This window comes from Macaca nemestrina, chromosome 16, assembly GCF_043159975.1.
Source record: "Macaca nemestrina isolate mMacNem1 chromosome 16, mMacNem.hap1, whole genome shotgun sequence".
Lineage (NCBI taxonomy): Eukaryota > Metazoa > Chordata > Mammalia > Primates > Cercopithecidae > Macaca > Macaca nemestrina.
This window is the reverse complement of record NC_092140.1, coordinates 101,579,344-101,595,381: the sequence shown is the minus strand read 5'-3', so window position 1 is coordinate 101,595,381 and position 16,038 is coordinate 101,579,344. Positions and strand designations below refer to the sequence as shown.

Below are 16,038 nucleotides of genomic sequence, written 5' to 3'. Positions count from 1 at the left end.
AGTAAAATGAACTGGGTATTGAATGAATCTACAGACTTCTCTTCTATGTGGATGCAAAATTCAAAACAGTGGACTTGAAATCTACCCTTGTTTCCCTACAAATCTGGTTCCCTGGGTTAACTTTCCCAACCATCCTGTCCCAGATAAGTGTTCCCATAGCAGAGTTCTTTGGATTGGTTCAGCTGTAAAAACTGTCATTTCTGTCTATGGAATGGGTCTTGCTTCTGGTGCCATTCCGATAACGGTGCATCTCTCAGACTTCCTTTATCACAGCCAGGTTCCTTCAGACGAGAACCTAGATGTTGGTGCTAAATCCAGAGGCCTTTATTCCGGAAGAAATACAGCAAGGTACTTACGCCTGCCTCTGAGAGGCTGCCTGGGTCACCTCCCAGCCAAGCCTGGTGGCGTCCCTTATCTCCATCTCCCAGAGCCCTCACTGTCTGCTGCCTCCATGCATCAGGCCATGCCTGGTTGTGATGCTTTTTTCAGTGACTTTTCATTGGGATCTGACCACCTGCCTGGTACCTGACTTGTTCTGGAGCTAAACCAGAGAACAAAACGGACACAGCCCCTGCTCACATGGAGCAGCTTATAGTCTTGGGAGGATGTAAACATTAAATAAATATAGAGTTTAAAGTTATGGTTAGTGCTACAAAGAAAAAAAGAGTGTTATAATAGGAAATAACAAGGAGGCCCGGGCACCGTGGCTCATGCCTGTAATCTTAGCACTTTGAGAGGCAGATGCAGGTGGATCACCTGAGGTCAGGGGTTCAAGACCAGCCTGGCCAACATAGCAAAACCCTGTCTTTATTAAAAATGCAAAAAAAAAAAAAAAAAAAAAAGCGTGGTGGCAGGTGCCTGTAGTCCCAGTTACTCGGGAGGCTACATACATACAACATAGCCAAAGGTATGCACCGGAAAGCATGGTGCAATTTGAGAACAGCATCGGAGATGATACTGTACAATCTAAACACAGGCAAGGGCCCCACACGCAGGAGAAACCGCAGAGAACAGAATCAAATTAAACATGAAAGGGACAGACACCCATGGGAGATGACAGAGTCAGGAAGTTTCAGAATAAGCCACCATGGTTTTGAATACTACGTGAAAACAGAAGGAGCTCCGTGAGGTTCAAACTGCCTTGACTCTGCAATCCTCCTCACAGTGCAGGAAAGCTAACTTCACATGAAAATGGCACTAGAAGGCTATTAAACACCCAGGCCCCGGAGAAAAACAAACGAAAATTATATTCACTAAACAGATCAAAAAGGGAGTTTTTATCTCAATCTTTAAAAAATTAAGAGGCTGATAAAAGACATGAAAGAATAAAACTCAAAGTGGAAAAAACTCAGAAGTGCAGTAGCAAAACACAGAAAATAAACAAAATAAAAAGTAATTTCAGAAATGAACAGGCCAGGCACAGTGGCTGACACCTGTAATGCCAACACTTTGGGAGACTGAGGCAGGAGAATCTCTTGAACCCAGGAATTCAAAGTCAGCCCGGGCAGTCTAGCAAGACCCCTTCTATTAAAAAAAAAGTTAAGACTTAAACATGGCAAAACCCCATCTCCACAAAAAATACAAAAGAAAGTTAGCCAGGCGTGGTGGTGCAAGCCTGTAGTCCCAGCTACTTGGGAGGCTAAGGTAGGAGGATCACCTGAGCCTGGAAGTTTGAGGCTGCACTGAGCTGTGATCACACCACTGCACTCCTGCCCAGTTGACAGACTGAGACTGTCTCAAAAAAAAATAAGAAAAAAGAATTAGCCAAGCATAATGGCATGTGCCTATAATCCCAGCTTCTCAGGAGGCTTGAGTCTAGGAGTTTGAGGCTGCCGTGAGCTATGATCATACCACTTCACTCCTATCTAGGTGACAGAATGATTCCCTGTCTCTAAGAAATTTAAAAATAAAAAGAATCTTTAAAAACTAAATGGTCATCCTCAGAGGGTGATGGGGAAACCAATCCATTTTCTTGAAGATCTGTGAAAAGTGGAGAAAAGCATGCATTTATCCTGCTGTATGTCTACAGGTGACACCAACTGGTACAACAAATGAGGATGAGCATCTCTTTATAATATCATTCTATCTAATAAATGGGCAAAAAAGATGGAATTAAAAGATCACCGTTTCACAAATCCCGGTGAAATTGAAGTGTCCTGTCCTGTCCAACAAGTTAGTTACTGACCACCTACAGTTTACGTAAAATTAAATAAAAATGTTAGTCCCTCAGTCGCAGTGGCCGCATTCCAAGTCATCAGTGGCCACACACACTAGTGGCCGCCCTGTGGGGCGGTGCAGACGTGGGGCATTTTCTTGACCACGGAAAGTTCTATCAGAGGGCCTGCTTCAGACCTCTGCATCCACATGCACTGGCGTCACAGCGTGGGAAACAGGTATCTCAGGGAAGGCCCACAGCCCCCCGGTGGTGTCGCTGGAGACCCACCACGAGGCAGACCAGGCTCCTGGGTGCAGCTGTCATCTTAGAGGAAGCACAGAGGCCGTGTGATCAGTGTCACCAATATGCAGTTCGAAAACTCCAGATTCAGGGAATCTGCCGATCACATCACCTCGGTGGTTTTAAACAGATAAACCATAAGAAAGAGAAAGGGATACAGAGGACGCAGCTTCATAGAGGATTAGAAATTTTAAACTGTCAAGACTAAACTATCATGTCTGTGCATGGACACTTGGATGAAAAGCTACAAAGAAATGCAAAGACTCCATTTCTCTAAAAGCAGGGCAATGGTTTTTAGCGGAGGAAGAACCGTGACTGGCCCAGGGTTCGCGGAGGGGCTTCCGGTGTGGCTGGCACAGTTATCTTTGCTGACCTGGGTGCTGGTGACAACAGTATTCACCTTATAATAACTCATTAAGCTGTATTACTCTTTTTCGTGGCTTTCTCTATCCATGATGTATAATTTTTAAAAAGTTTTTTTTTTAAAGAACCAAACCAAGGAGTACATCACTGGGGCAAGCGCCTGACAAGTTAATTTGTATGATTTATGGTCTTTCAATGTGTTTACTGAATCTTTCTACCAAGTGGCACCTATATTGCTGCCCTGCATTGAAGACGCTCATGCTCTGCTGGCTCAGAGGTACCGCCTGGCTCACTAGACGAGAAAGAAATACTTGCCACTTTGTCCTGCTGTCAGCTTATGCATTTAGTTTGCAGATGAGTTTACTTCTCAACAGCTGCAATAAATGTGTTTATTGAGACTTGTCCTTCTCCCTCCCTCCCTGTCTCTCACTCTCGCTCTCACTCCCTCTCTCCCTCTCCCCTTCTCCCAGCTATTTCCCGTAGCACATGTGGCCTTTTTCCTCCATCTTGGAGGGATGGAATGTTCTGACACAGGAAGATGATTGATTTGATTTGAGTCTCTCCCCTTTAATATTCCCTTATGAGAGCTGCAGCCCATAGTAGGAGGAAGCTATTTTCCAAAAGTCACAAAACTAATTTGAGCAAAGTTGGGGCTAGAAATTTGATCTTCTACTCACCAGTTCTGTTTCTCTTCAAAAGCCGGTGTGGAGACTCCCGCAGACTTTGCTCTTACCTGAGCTCCTCACTGCCATGCTGCCTGTAACTCTCACCACTGTTGCAAGATGCATTTCACTGCACATCTTCATCCAAGCTTCCCACCCTCCTTCCGGTGAAGTCTTGCCTTGAGTAAGTATTTGGAAAATAATTGCAATAATGCATTCATGCATTTTCTTGATATAAATCTTCACTGGGTTTGAGGGCATTGAGAAGGGAAAGAAAAACATCTATTTCGTGTGACTGACAGTAGCACAGCATTATTCCTGCGAATTATGACCATCCTCAGAGTGCATGAGTAATAGACAACAGCAAGCTGGTGGACGCTCTCAAGGGGAAATTCGCATACACTTGGGTATGCAGAGGAAGCTGTGCTGTAGGTTAAGTGACTTTAAGTGACTTTCGATGCCTCCACTCCTCCTGGTGGCCCTGGCCCCTGTTCCTCCTCTACTGTTCTCATCTATTTACTTCTTATCCTCTCTTCTCTTTCTTGCCACTCAAACACATACACTTTTCAAAACTTTTCTTAAAGTCCATATACCCTTTCATCATACAAATGAACATTCCCTGTGTTGGATAGTTTATCCTCAGTTCAACAGCACTATGACCACTGTTGTACTTGACTTTTTTCATGTTTTTATGCTAACCCATGGTTTGCTTATTTGTCATCCAGCTTGGATACTTGTTTCTTGTAACCCTGTTTAATACTGCTGTGTATTCAGTTTAACTATTTTTTTAATTGTGACCAAAAAAAACCACATAAAACTTACCCACTTAACCATTTCTAAGTATACAGTACAGTAGTGTTAACCATATGCATGTTCTCATGCAAAAGATCCCCAGAGTGTTTTATGTTGGAAAACCGTAACTCTATATTCATTGAACAACTCATTTCCCCCTCCCCTCAGCTCCTGGTAACGTAACAGTTTCCATCTCTATGAATTCATAGAAGTGGAATCACGCACTTATATTAGTGGAATTGTTCAGTATTTATCTCTTGCAACTGACTTATTTCATCTAGCTTAATGTCCTCAAATGCCATCTGTGCTGTGGTATATGCCCAAGTTGTCTTCTTTCTTGGGCTGAATCATATTCTGTTGTGTGTGTACCGCGTGTTCTTGGCCCGTTGATCCACTGATGGACACTCAGGTTGCTTCCGTCTTTTGGCTATTGTTTATAATGCTGCAATGAACATGGGTGGGCAAATGTCTGCTCAAGACCTTGCTTTTAATTCTTTTGGAGATACACCCAGAAGTAGGATTGTTGGATCATATGGTGATTTTATTTTTAATTTTTTGAGAAATTTCTATACTTTTTCCATAGTAGCTGCACCATTTTCCATTCCCACCAACAGCGCATAGGGTTCCAATTTCTTCACATCCTTACCAGCAGTTGTTATTTTCTGTTTTTCTTGATTGTAGCCGTTCTAACAGGTGTGAGTGTATTTCATTGTGGTTTTGATTTGCGTTTTGCTAATTTATAATGACGTTGAACATCTTTCCATGTGCTTCTTGGCTATTTGCATATCTTCTTTAGAGAAATGCATATCCGAGTCCTTTATCCATTTTTAAATTGGGTTATTTGTTTTTGTTGTTGTTGTTGAGTTGTGGGAGTTCTTTATATATTCTGGATATTAACTCTTCATCAAATACATGGTCTGCAAATATTTTCTCCCATTCTGTAAGTGGCCTTTTTAGATAGTTGGTTTTTTCCTTTGCTTCACAGATTTTTTTTTTTTTTTTTTTTTTTTGAGATGGAGTCTCACTCTGTCATCCAAGCTGGAGTGCAGTGGCCCAATCTTGGCTCACTGCAACCTCCTTCTCCTGGGATTAAGTAATTCTCCTGCCTCAGCCTCCTGAGTAGCTGGGATTACAGGTGCCCCCCACCAAGCCTGGCTATTTTTATATTTTTAGTAGAGATGGGGTTTCACCAGGTTGGCCAGGCTGGTCTCAAACTCCTTACTGGGATTACAGGCGTGAGCCACCACGCCCAGCCGCTTCACAGAAATTTTTAAGTTCAACATAATTTCAACCTAATCCCATTAGTTTATTTTTGCTTTTGTTGCCTATGCTTTTGGTGTTATATCCAGGAAATCTTTGCCAAAACCAACATCATGGAGCCTTTTCCCTGTGTTTTCCTTCTAGGAATTTTAGTTTCAGGTCTTTAACCCATTTTGAGCTGGTTTTTGTATATGGTGTAAAATAAGGACTCAACTTCATTCCTTTGCATGTGGCTATCCTGTTTTCCCAGCACCTTTTGTTGAAGAGATGAGTTAAACAATTTTTTACGAGGTAAATTTAAAAATAATAAATTACATATGTTAAGTCATTCTTGGGTTTCATTGTCCGGCATAATGAGGGCAGAAGAATCTCATGAACTTCACTTTAAAGATAGTTCTGAATATGCCAAAATGGGAAATGAACAAATACAGAGTAGTTATTGACTTCCCTACATACTCCACAGCTGCTAAACCAGGTTATTACCAGTTTATTTTCTTTACCTATGTCTAGTCTTTACACACTTACAATTTGAAAATGCCGATAGTGTTGCTGTTTGTCCCATCCTGTACAGTATGGGCTGGGTGCGGTGGCTTGCACCTGAATCTCAGCACTTTAAGGGACTGAGGTGGGAGGATGGCTTGAAACCAAGAGTTTGAGGTTACACTGAGCTGTGATTACACCACTGCACTCCAGCCTGGGCAACAGAGCAAGACCCTGTCTCAAAAAAAAAAAAAAAGAAAGAAAAAGAAAAAAAAAAAAAAAAGAAAGTAAAAAAGAAAAGAAAAAGAAAATGCATATGGTAAAAAATGCCTGCCAGAGCACCAAAATGTTATTTAAACATATGGCTTGTATAACTGTCTATATGTAATTACATATAGGTGCACCAGATGTATCTGTATGTCTACATATTGTAACAACAAAATTGGCAGAAGGTGCTATTTTCCAGTGGCAGGGAAAGAAGGGAGGAAGGATAAGAGGGTAGTGAGAGAGGGTTTCCCTGCAGAGAAGCCCACGCTCAAGCATCTACATCCCTTTACAGAGAATTTTCATCCCTTTCAGAGTTACAGGGTGGTGTCCAGAGCTGCCGTGCCATTATTCCCAAGGGGGAAAATCTTAAAGGGGGTGTCCTCACACCAGCGCTGTTCAGACGTGTCACTTTCTCTGTGATTAGCTGATGAGGAGTGATTCTAAGTAGAGCGGATTCCAGCACTTTGAACGCTTACTTACTGGTTTCCTGCAGCCTTTCTCATTGGTGGGGACATAGGAACGTTGTGGTTTTAATGATTTTATAAATGAAATTACTTCCGTAAAACTGTTGGCTGTAGATGACAGGTTTGAGAATGTCTGTGTCAGGCTGCTCACTACATGTGTACGTGTTGAGAAAATCCCAGTAAGGAAAGGTCACAGTGGGGTGAACAGTTTGGATTTGTTGAACAATATAAAGCTAGAATGGGTTTTTTTTTTTTTTTTGAAAGAACGTTTGGTGTTTTGACAAAAAGGATTTTACTTCATCTTAATTTAAAGGGATCTTGGTTCCATCAGTCTATAAAATGAAAAAGCAATTTAGGCCACTCAATTTTTAGAGAGGTTTGATTTTATAATTCTCAAGGCAGGCATAAGTCCACTAGTCCTTAAAACACTTTCCCTTAACCATATATTTAAATATGCAGTTAAGGGAAAGTGTTTTGTGTATACCCACATATGCAGGTATCTTCATCTTCATGGATAGATACAAAGCATCCCTTAGAGACAAGAGCTCTTTGGAAAGAAGCCTATTCCTTTTCATTTACTCCTTCACAGTGACAATGAGAGGGGCACGTGGAATGCAAATAAAGTATTACGGGAAGGTCCCATCTTTGAGCTAAGAGTCTAATTAATAAGGCACAATTAACTGAGGATCTATCTAAATAATCTAAAAACAGTGCTTTGCACATAGCAAGTGCCATAGATTTTGATATAATAACTTGTTAGTTAAATGTTTTAAACTCTGGATAAAGTCCTAATTTTCTTAGTCTGGCTGCAGCCTCCTCTCCAGTTTCATTCATGCTCACTCCCCCAGCTCCTCGCCGGAGGCCATGCCAAACCCTTTCACACACCTGTGCTCTGTGATTTTTTATTCCTCTTTTCTAGCATGGTGTCATCTCCATTTTCTCTGCCTGCCAGTCTCATGTCCATCCTTTTAGGAACTGCTTGTCATCTTCTCTTCTCAGACTTGCCTGCTTCCAGGCAGAAGGAGTCACTTGTCTTCTGAACTCCACAAATTTTATTCTTACCTCCACTATGGCACCTCTTGGCTTCTTACAGTTGTTTTGTTTTGTTTCTGTGAGACAGAGTTTCACTCTGTTGCCCAGGCTGGAGTGCAGTGGCATGATCACAGCTCACTGCAACCTCCATCTCTCAGGCTCAATGGATTTTCCCACCTCAGCCTCCAGAGTAGCTGGGACTACAGGTGCACACCATCACGCCGGCTAATTTTTATTTTTATTTTTTGTATTGGGGTGGGGTAGAAATGGGGTTCTGCCATGTTGTCGAGGCTGGTCTCAAACTCCTGGGCTCAAGTAATCCACCTGCCTCAGCCTCCCAAAGTGCTGAGATTACAGGTGTGAGCCACTGCGCCTGACTTCTTACTTTTTTTTTTTTTTTTTTACATACCTATTTCTTCTCAGTCGCAGGAGTCATTCTGTGATCACCAGCACCAAGCACAATGAGACAGCCTGATACATAAACTTGATAAATAGATGTTGAATGAGTGGAAAAAGAAAAGGGTGGGATTTGAAGCAGCTCAAATAGGCCTACAGAGGATGTGCTTTACAATAGAAATGGAGGAAAGGATAGAAATGGAAAGCACATAAAAGCTCTCTGTTAAGGGTCTAATTGTGTCCCCCCTAACATTCACATGTCAAAGCCCTAATTCCCAGTACCTCCAAATGTGACTGTATTTGGAGACAGGGTCTTTACAGGGCTGATTAAGTTAAAATGAGGTCCTCATGGTGGGCCTTAATCCAGTCAGCTGGTGTCTCTTAAGAAATTAGGACACAGACACACACAGAGGGTAGACCTTGTGAAGACGCAAGGTGAAGACGGCCACCTGCAAACCAAGGAGGGAGGCCTCAGAAGAAGCCTGCTGACACCTTAATCTTGAACTTCCAGCTTCTAGAACTGTGAGAAATACATTTCTGCCATTGAAGCTACCCAATCTGTGGTACTTCATTATAGGAGCCCAAAGAAGATTTCTTTTGTTTTCTTTTCTCTGTCACTCAGGCTGGAGTGCAGTGGCATGATCATGGCTCACCGCAGCCTTGAGCTCCTGGACTCTAGCACCCCTCCTGCCCCAGCCTCCCAAGTAGCACGGACACCAGGTGTGCACCACTGTGTCTGGCTGACTTTTTACCGTTTTGTACAGACAGGGCTTCTCTATGCCTTGTCAGGCTGGTCTCATACTCCTGGCCTCAGTGATCTTCCTGCCTGGGCCTCCCAAAGCATTGAGATTACAGTTGTGAGCCACCATACCTGGCCCAAGATTTCTAAGTAAAAGAAATCTTCCCCATCTTTTATCTCTCCTCTGTTAGAAACCAAAAGTTATTTTTCTCCACACTCAACTTTTCCTTGTATATGAAAATGCACACCATTCCACCATTGACATGGGTGGGAATCCTGGCAGGTTTTTGGTTTCCTGTCCCCTCACTTCAGTTGAGCAGTTGTGCAGCAGTGACCAAGCCTGTCGCTGCATTGCTCAGCAGTGGGTCACCAGCCACATGCCCAGAACAGCACCCGCTTTGTGTGTCACTGGGTCTAAGTACTTACAATTCGGTGATTGTTTGTTTCCAATGTGGAATCCCCTGGTGCTGGGGCCAACAGAGCTGGCTCTCGTTCCAGGGCAAACTTAACAAACAAGTTCAAGGTGAGGGCCCTGTGCACTTTACAGAGGTCCCACACGACAGCTATAAAACCAAGACATGGGGATAATGGGTAGTCCTGTAGAGAAAGAGACAACAACAGAAAAATCTTGTTCCTAAATTCACTGAAGATTCCAGATAAACCAGATCGAGTGAGTTTCAGCAAATACGGGGTCACGGATTCAAAAGGCAGCCGTGTAGTCATGTCTGTGCACTCTTCCGAGCACTCGGAGAACTGACTGATAGGATTCTAGTACATTTCCTCTCTGAAAACTATATTTCTGGGAACCTTCAGATTACGCACAAACGTGAAAAGATGATAAGGACGGGGAAGAAAAAGGAAGAAATGTCTGCTTGCCAGAACAGCGGCGGGAATAAATAGAGCTTTGACAGCTCTATCAGGGGAAGGAAATACTAGAAATTAAAGCAGATATGAAGTCTAGGAGGAAAGTGAAATGCAAGACGATCTCACAGCGGCTGGGTACTCTAGTGCCCTTTTGAATAAGAGGAAAAGAATAAAAAAGCTCGAGGCTGGTTCTCCACTCAGTCGCGGTTATGTGGCCATGGCGGTCCGTACGCAGGCCCAGTGAAGACTGTCCCCGGAGAAACAAGCACTCTTCATCACAATCTCTAAAGTGTGTTGTCCCAAGGAGCCTGAAAAATGGTTGCCAAATGTTACAAAGAGATACCCACGGCCCTAGAAAGGAATAAAAGCAAACATACTTGCTTTTGACTTCAGCTGTTTCTCTCAGAAAATATGAAAAGGAAATAGTGTCGACTCTGAGTTTATGGACTTTCATAGAGAAAAATCACCTCCTCACCGAAGGGACCTCCATGCCCGCTCTTAACACGCTTATATTTATATGTCTGTGAATTCCACATAGGAAATAGAAAAGCCCAATGACAGTGTCTACAGCAGCGTTTCTTCCCTGCATTTTCAGTTTTTATTGAAACTTGGTAAGAAAAAAAATGGGAGTAGAGAGGGGTTCCTGGACCCCAGGGCAGCCTCTTCTCATCTTTCTGTTTTAGACTTTGGTGGTAACTCTCACAGAACTCGAATAAGATGTGTACTGCTCTATTGGTATGTTAAATCTAGGTGGTATTTTTTGAGTCCTGGTATGGAAGATGTTCACTTGCACTATTCTGGTGCTCCTCACAATTTTAATTATTATGCTTAGTTCTTATCTTAGTCCATTGGTGCTGCTATAGTAAAATACCACAAACTGGGTTATTTATAAAGAACAGAAATTGATTTCTCAGATCTGGATTCTGGGAATCCAAGATCATGGTACTGGCAGGCTCGGTGTCTGGGAAGGGCCTGATCTTGGCTTCCGAGAGGGGACTTGCTGCTGTGCCCTCCGGAGGGGTGAATGCTATGCTGTCACCTGGCTGCGGGGGAAGGGAGGACACACTCCTCAAGCCCTTTTAGAAGGTTGCTAGTCCATAAGGGTTTGATTTAATCACCTCCTAAGGGCTCCAGCTCTTAACACCAACACATTGTTGATTAAATGTCAACACGTGAATTCGGGAGACACATTCATGCCCCAGCAGTTCTTCCTCTGATTCCCTTTGCACCTTTGTACCTAGGCTTAACCCGCAGTTTCTTGTTCTCTCCGCGTTGGACTTAACCCCAAGTGGGACGTGTGCCTGTTCATATTTTACAATAAAGGCCTCTGTGACTCACTGTGGGTGCGTGGGCTTTGAGGAGTGCAGCCCTAGGATGGGAGCCTGCCCAGGACTCTGTGAAGCGGGACCTGCTCACTGAAGGAAACCGCTTTACGGAGGGGCTTTTGCCAACACACCCTTGCAGCCAGGATTCTCCTGAGGCAGTTTACTTAATTTCTGTTTGGAAGAACCCTCCAGTTTGGAGCCTGGGAGTAAATGCTAGCTGCGTTTCACGGCAGAGGGGCGGGAGAGCCTGATACTGGGACTCCTAGGCAGCATCCAGACAGCTCCTGCAGCTCCGCACCTTTCCTCGTCTCGCCTTTCCAGCCTGGAGGCCCCAAGCCCAGAATTCCTTGGGATTTTTCAGAAAGATTGGAGCCCACGTTCCCACCCCTTCTAAGGTGACTAGTCTGGGCTGCAGTTGACTCTCCTGGGTTTCACCTAGCAGCACACTTGCATTTGCTTTGTCTTCCAGAAATGTTTAAAAATCTCTCTTCCCTGCTTGTAGCCTGCACTCCAGCTCTCTCTTTTTTAAAAAAAAAATTTTTTTTTTAATTTTTTTTAAATTATACTTTAAGTTCTAGGGTACATGTGCACAACATGCAGGTTGGTTACGTATGTATACATGTGCCATCTTGGTTTGCTGCAGCCATTAACTTGTCATTTACATTAGGTATTTCTCCTAATGCTATCCCTCCCCCACCCTACAACAGGCCCCGGTGTGTGATGTTCCCCTTCCTGTGTCCACATGTTCTCATTGTTCAATTCCCACCTATGAGTGAGAACATGTGGTGTTTGGTTTTCTGTCCTTGTGATAGTTTGCTCAGAATGATGGTTTCTAGCTTCATCCATGTCCCTACAAAGGACATGAACTCATCCTTTTTTATGGCTGCATAGTATTCCGTGGTGTATATGTGCCACATTTGCTTAATCCAGTCTGTCATTGATGGACATTTGGGTTGGTTCCAAGTCTTTGCTATTGTGAATAGTGCCACAAGAAACATACGTGTGCCTGTGTCTTTATAGCAGCATAATTTATAATCCTTTGGGTATATACCCAGTAATGGGATTGCTCCCACACTCCAGCTTTCTTTAATGTTGGCCATTAATTCTCTTCTGTTTTCCCTTACTGTCAATTGGAGGTCTTAGAAGGGTGACAAGATAGAGATAGAGGCAGAGGTAGAGGTAGATAGAGACACTTGAGTTTTTTTCTTGTCCTGAGTCAGCCATATTCAATCGGAACTAGAAACGATGGAAACTTTTAAAAATGACCTGATACTAACCCTATCCTTTTGGAGCCTTCCCCACCCCCCCACCACTCCCAATTACATGGATAGACTGTAATTCCCTTAACCAGCACCCCTACGAGGTTGTTTGTACATTTTACTCTAGTAAATACACCTGCAATGAATATAACTGCAGGAATAGTATCACCTGTGCCCGTCACCAGCTGTTTCCTTGGGATACATTTCTAGAAGTGAACTTGGTGAATCAAAGGTGGCATCTTTTTAAGGCTTTCCATACACATTGCCAAATGGCCTTACAGAAAGTTTATATCAAGTTTTCACTCCCATTCCATGCGAGAACTAATTTTCTTTCAATCTCAGATGCTGTTATGCTTTTAGAATTGCAAATCTGGCAGGGGGACATGGCATTTTGTTTCCATTTTTGGCTGACTTTATTGTTAACTACATCACTCCAGCTATAGGGTGAATAATGGCACTTTGTTTCTTTACCTTCTCTGGCTTTCCAGAGGAAGTGGGAGCAGTAAAAACTGGAGCACACGGAATCAATGCAGCTGTGTTCTGCCCGCTGAGCCGGCTCTCCCAGAACCAGCTCGGCTCTGCCAGCCTCGGGAGCATTGGTCATGGAGTGAGGAGGGGAGGAGAGGATGGCTCTACCTCAGACCTCATTCTCCCTTGTGCAATGAATTCTATAGGGAATAAGGGGAAAGAGAGGACAAACCTTGGGAGGGGACTGCATTTTAGGACTAGGATTGATGGAAACAGATCCACGCTCACTTAATATTGAAATATGTCCATGAGTTGACTCCAAACCCCTTGACTCTGCTGGCTCCTATCGAGATGAATTGCTCCACCTAAATCTGCATCAGCCCCCAATCTAAGCCTAATCTTTACTGCCTCCTAAGGTGGTGCAGAAGCAGGGGTTGTGGGTAAATAACCAGTTATTATTCATTCATCAAACCTTTATTGAACACTTGCCATGGGCCAGACACTGCTAGATCCTGGGGACACGGAAAGGAAACAACCATGCCTCTGCTGATGAGGTTCTTATAAGCTATTTGGGGAATACGTATGTAACCTAGGATAACTGAGCAATAACTGTAGAAACTGTAAAGCAGATTACACATAGGAACGGGCAGATCTTTCCACCCAGTAACTGACCTGAGATAAGGAAGTGAAGAATAAACACCAAGGTTTTTGGATCCCTGCTAAAGACTGAAATATGTTTGCACCATCTCTGCACATAGCATATTCTTGATTATCTCCTTTTTTTTTTTTTTTTTTTTGAGGTGGGGTCTTGCTCTGTTGCCCAAGCTGAACTTCAGTGATGCAGTCATAGCCTCGAACTCCTGAGCTCCAGTGATCCTCCTACCTCAGTCTCCCGAGTAGCTGGGACTAGAGATACTTGACACCATGAATGGCTAATTTTTTTTGTATTCTTCTAGAAATGGGGTCTTGCTGTGTTGCCCAGGCTGGTCTTGAACCCCTGGTTTCAAGTGATCCTCCCACCTTGACCTCCCAAAGAGGCCAGACACATGCATGAGCCACCACACACAGCCAACTCCCTCTTTATTAATAAAAATAATAGAAGAGGCTAGTGGAAAAAAACATTTCTGACAAACCGTAGTATCTTCCATCCTCTCCATCTCTACTGCTAGTATCTTAATTCAGATACTCATTATTTTATCTCTCTTAACATGAATCTTGCCTCCTGGAATCTATCCTTCCAGGGGTACTTTGATTGCATCGTCTCCGTCCTGCTCCCCACCCCCAACCCCAGAAACAGAGTCTTGCTCTGTCACCGAGGCTGAAGTGCAGTGGTGCAGTCATGGCTCACTGCAGCCTCAACCTTCCCAGCTCAAGTAATCCTCCCACCTCAGCCTCCTGAGTAGTTAGGACCACAGGCACATACCACCACACTTGGCTAACTTGTATTTTTTGTAGAGATGGGGTTTCACTGTGTTACCCAGGCTGGTCTCAAACCCCAGGACTCAAGTGATCCGCCTGCCTTGGCCTCCCAAAGTGCTGGAATTATAGACGTGAGCCACCACGCCCAGCCTGCTTCCATATTTTAATGTCATCAAATTGATCATTTTTTCCTTTGCTTTCCAATGTGAAACCATCCTTGCATATCCTACTTGGTCATGATAGCTATTCTAAAATAGATTTTTAGCATTTGTTTGCTAATATCTTATTTCACTATTTTGCCTCCGTGCTTATAATGCAGACTAACTCATAATCTCCCCATTTGTGTTGTCCTTGTTTGATGTTGGTATTGAGGTTATACTGCATCTATCCAATCAGTTGAAGCACTTCCTCATTTTTACATTCTCTAGATCGTTTTGAATTACATAAAGACTCTTGTCCTTGACAGTTGGTAAATGGTAGTTCTTTGGCCTCATCTTCTAAGAGTAGTGTTTTTATACAGTTGATGCATCTTCTCTAGTTGGCCCATAGGACACTCTCTAGGCTGTCCTTCAGTCTCACTTACAGTGGAAATGTCCTTTCCTTTCTGCACTTCTGCCCCCCATTCCCTCTTGCAGAGCTGAGTTATTGGCCAGACACCAATTAAGACAGATTGTTCTCTCCTCTGGCATTGCAGCAAAGCTGTATGGTTTGACCTAAACATTTTCCATTTACAATAAAAATCTACCCTTAACTCACTGGGTCAGTTTGCTACTCTGCTCTTGTTGCCCCCACAGCACCTTCTGTGCCCCTCTGCAGCGCTCCCCACATTGTAGGACAATCAATCCTACACGTGTTTTATCTCCAGCCAGAACTTGAGCTCCATATACACTGTGCTTTGTTCATCCTTGCACTTCCCATGCTGAGGAATTGAATTCTCATGCTCAGCCACGAAAGTAGCAAGGATGCAATCCATTTTTGCATCCCATTTCTTGTGCCAGGTATACACACAAAAAAAAAACCCAGTAAACGTTTGTGGAATAAATGAACAAAATGTTCTGTTCTGATCAGCTAAACACAAACAGCCCATTACAGCTGTTTGGTTGTTATATTATCACTGTGTAACAGGAGGTGCTGATATCTGAGTCCTAGTCTCTGTTTTCTCAGTCTTGTTCCACAGTTCTCTGTTCTCTGCCTTCATGGGCTGGGCACTCAGCCTTCTTCTGCAAGACCCTCCGTGTCTGGTGGTTGTATGATTTGGTCTTTGCTGTGGTTGCTTCAGATTCTTACCCGTGCATTTACTCTCTTATTCTGTTTCCACTGCTCTGTTGCTAAGTCTTCCTTTCTATGGTTCAGATTTCCCTGAGAGCTTTCTAGAATTCTACTGATTTATAATTCATTCTGGCAGACTCAACGGGGTGGGAGTCCTTACTGTAATGAGTCACAGCCAAGGAAGTCTGGCTTCCTGGAAGCCTGGGTTCCCAGGCATAGCCTCCTCCAGAAACGAGAACAAATGCTGTCACTAAGGAACTTCTCGGCTCTCTTTCCTAAAGTTTCCTGAAATGTTACTTAAAAGGCTAACCGCATAATGTCCACTTTTAGTTTTGTAAACCGCTATGTGCAAACCACTGTATCTGCACGTCCCAAAGGAAAACATATTTTTACATCAGTTATTTAATATCCTAGGCAAAAGTTACTTTGGTTCAAATCATCCTTAGTAGTGGCACCAATTTTCTTGAATCAGATGTTTTCTAAAGCTACTTCTGGGACCGGGTGCAGTGGCTCATGCCTGTAAT

The 16,038-nt window shown here is 43.4% G+C and overlaps 1 protein-coding gene across 2 annotated transcripts in view; it reads left to right on the top strand.

Annotated features, from left to right (window-relative positions):
* LOC105490248 (spermatogenesis associated 13) overlaps positions 1 to 16,038 on the top strand; it is a 326,039-nt gene that overhangs the window by 106,325 nt on the left and 203,676 nt on the right. The window contains exon 3 of one of the 2 annotated variants that reach the window (XM_071081539.1): positions 3,518 to 3,664. The exons of the other annotated variant lie outside the window; for it this stretch is intronic. The gene's annotated coding sequence lies outside the window, so the exon portion shown is untranslated. The remainder of the gene's footprint in view (positions 1 to 3,517; positions 3,665 to 16,038) is intronic. 2 annotated transcript variants of the gene reach the window in all.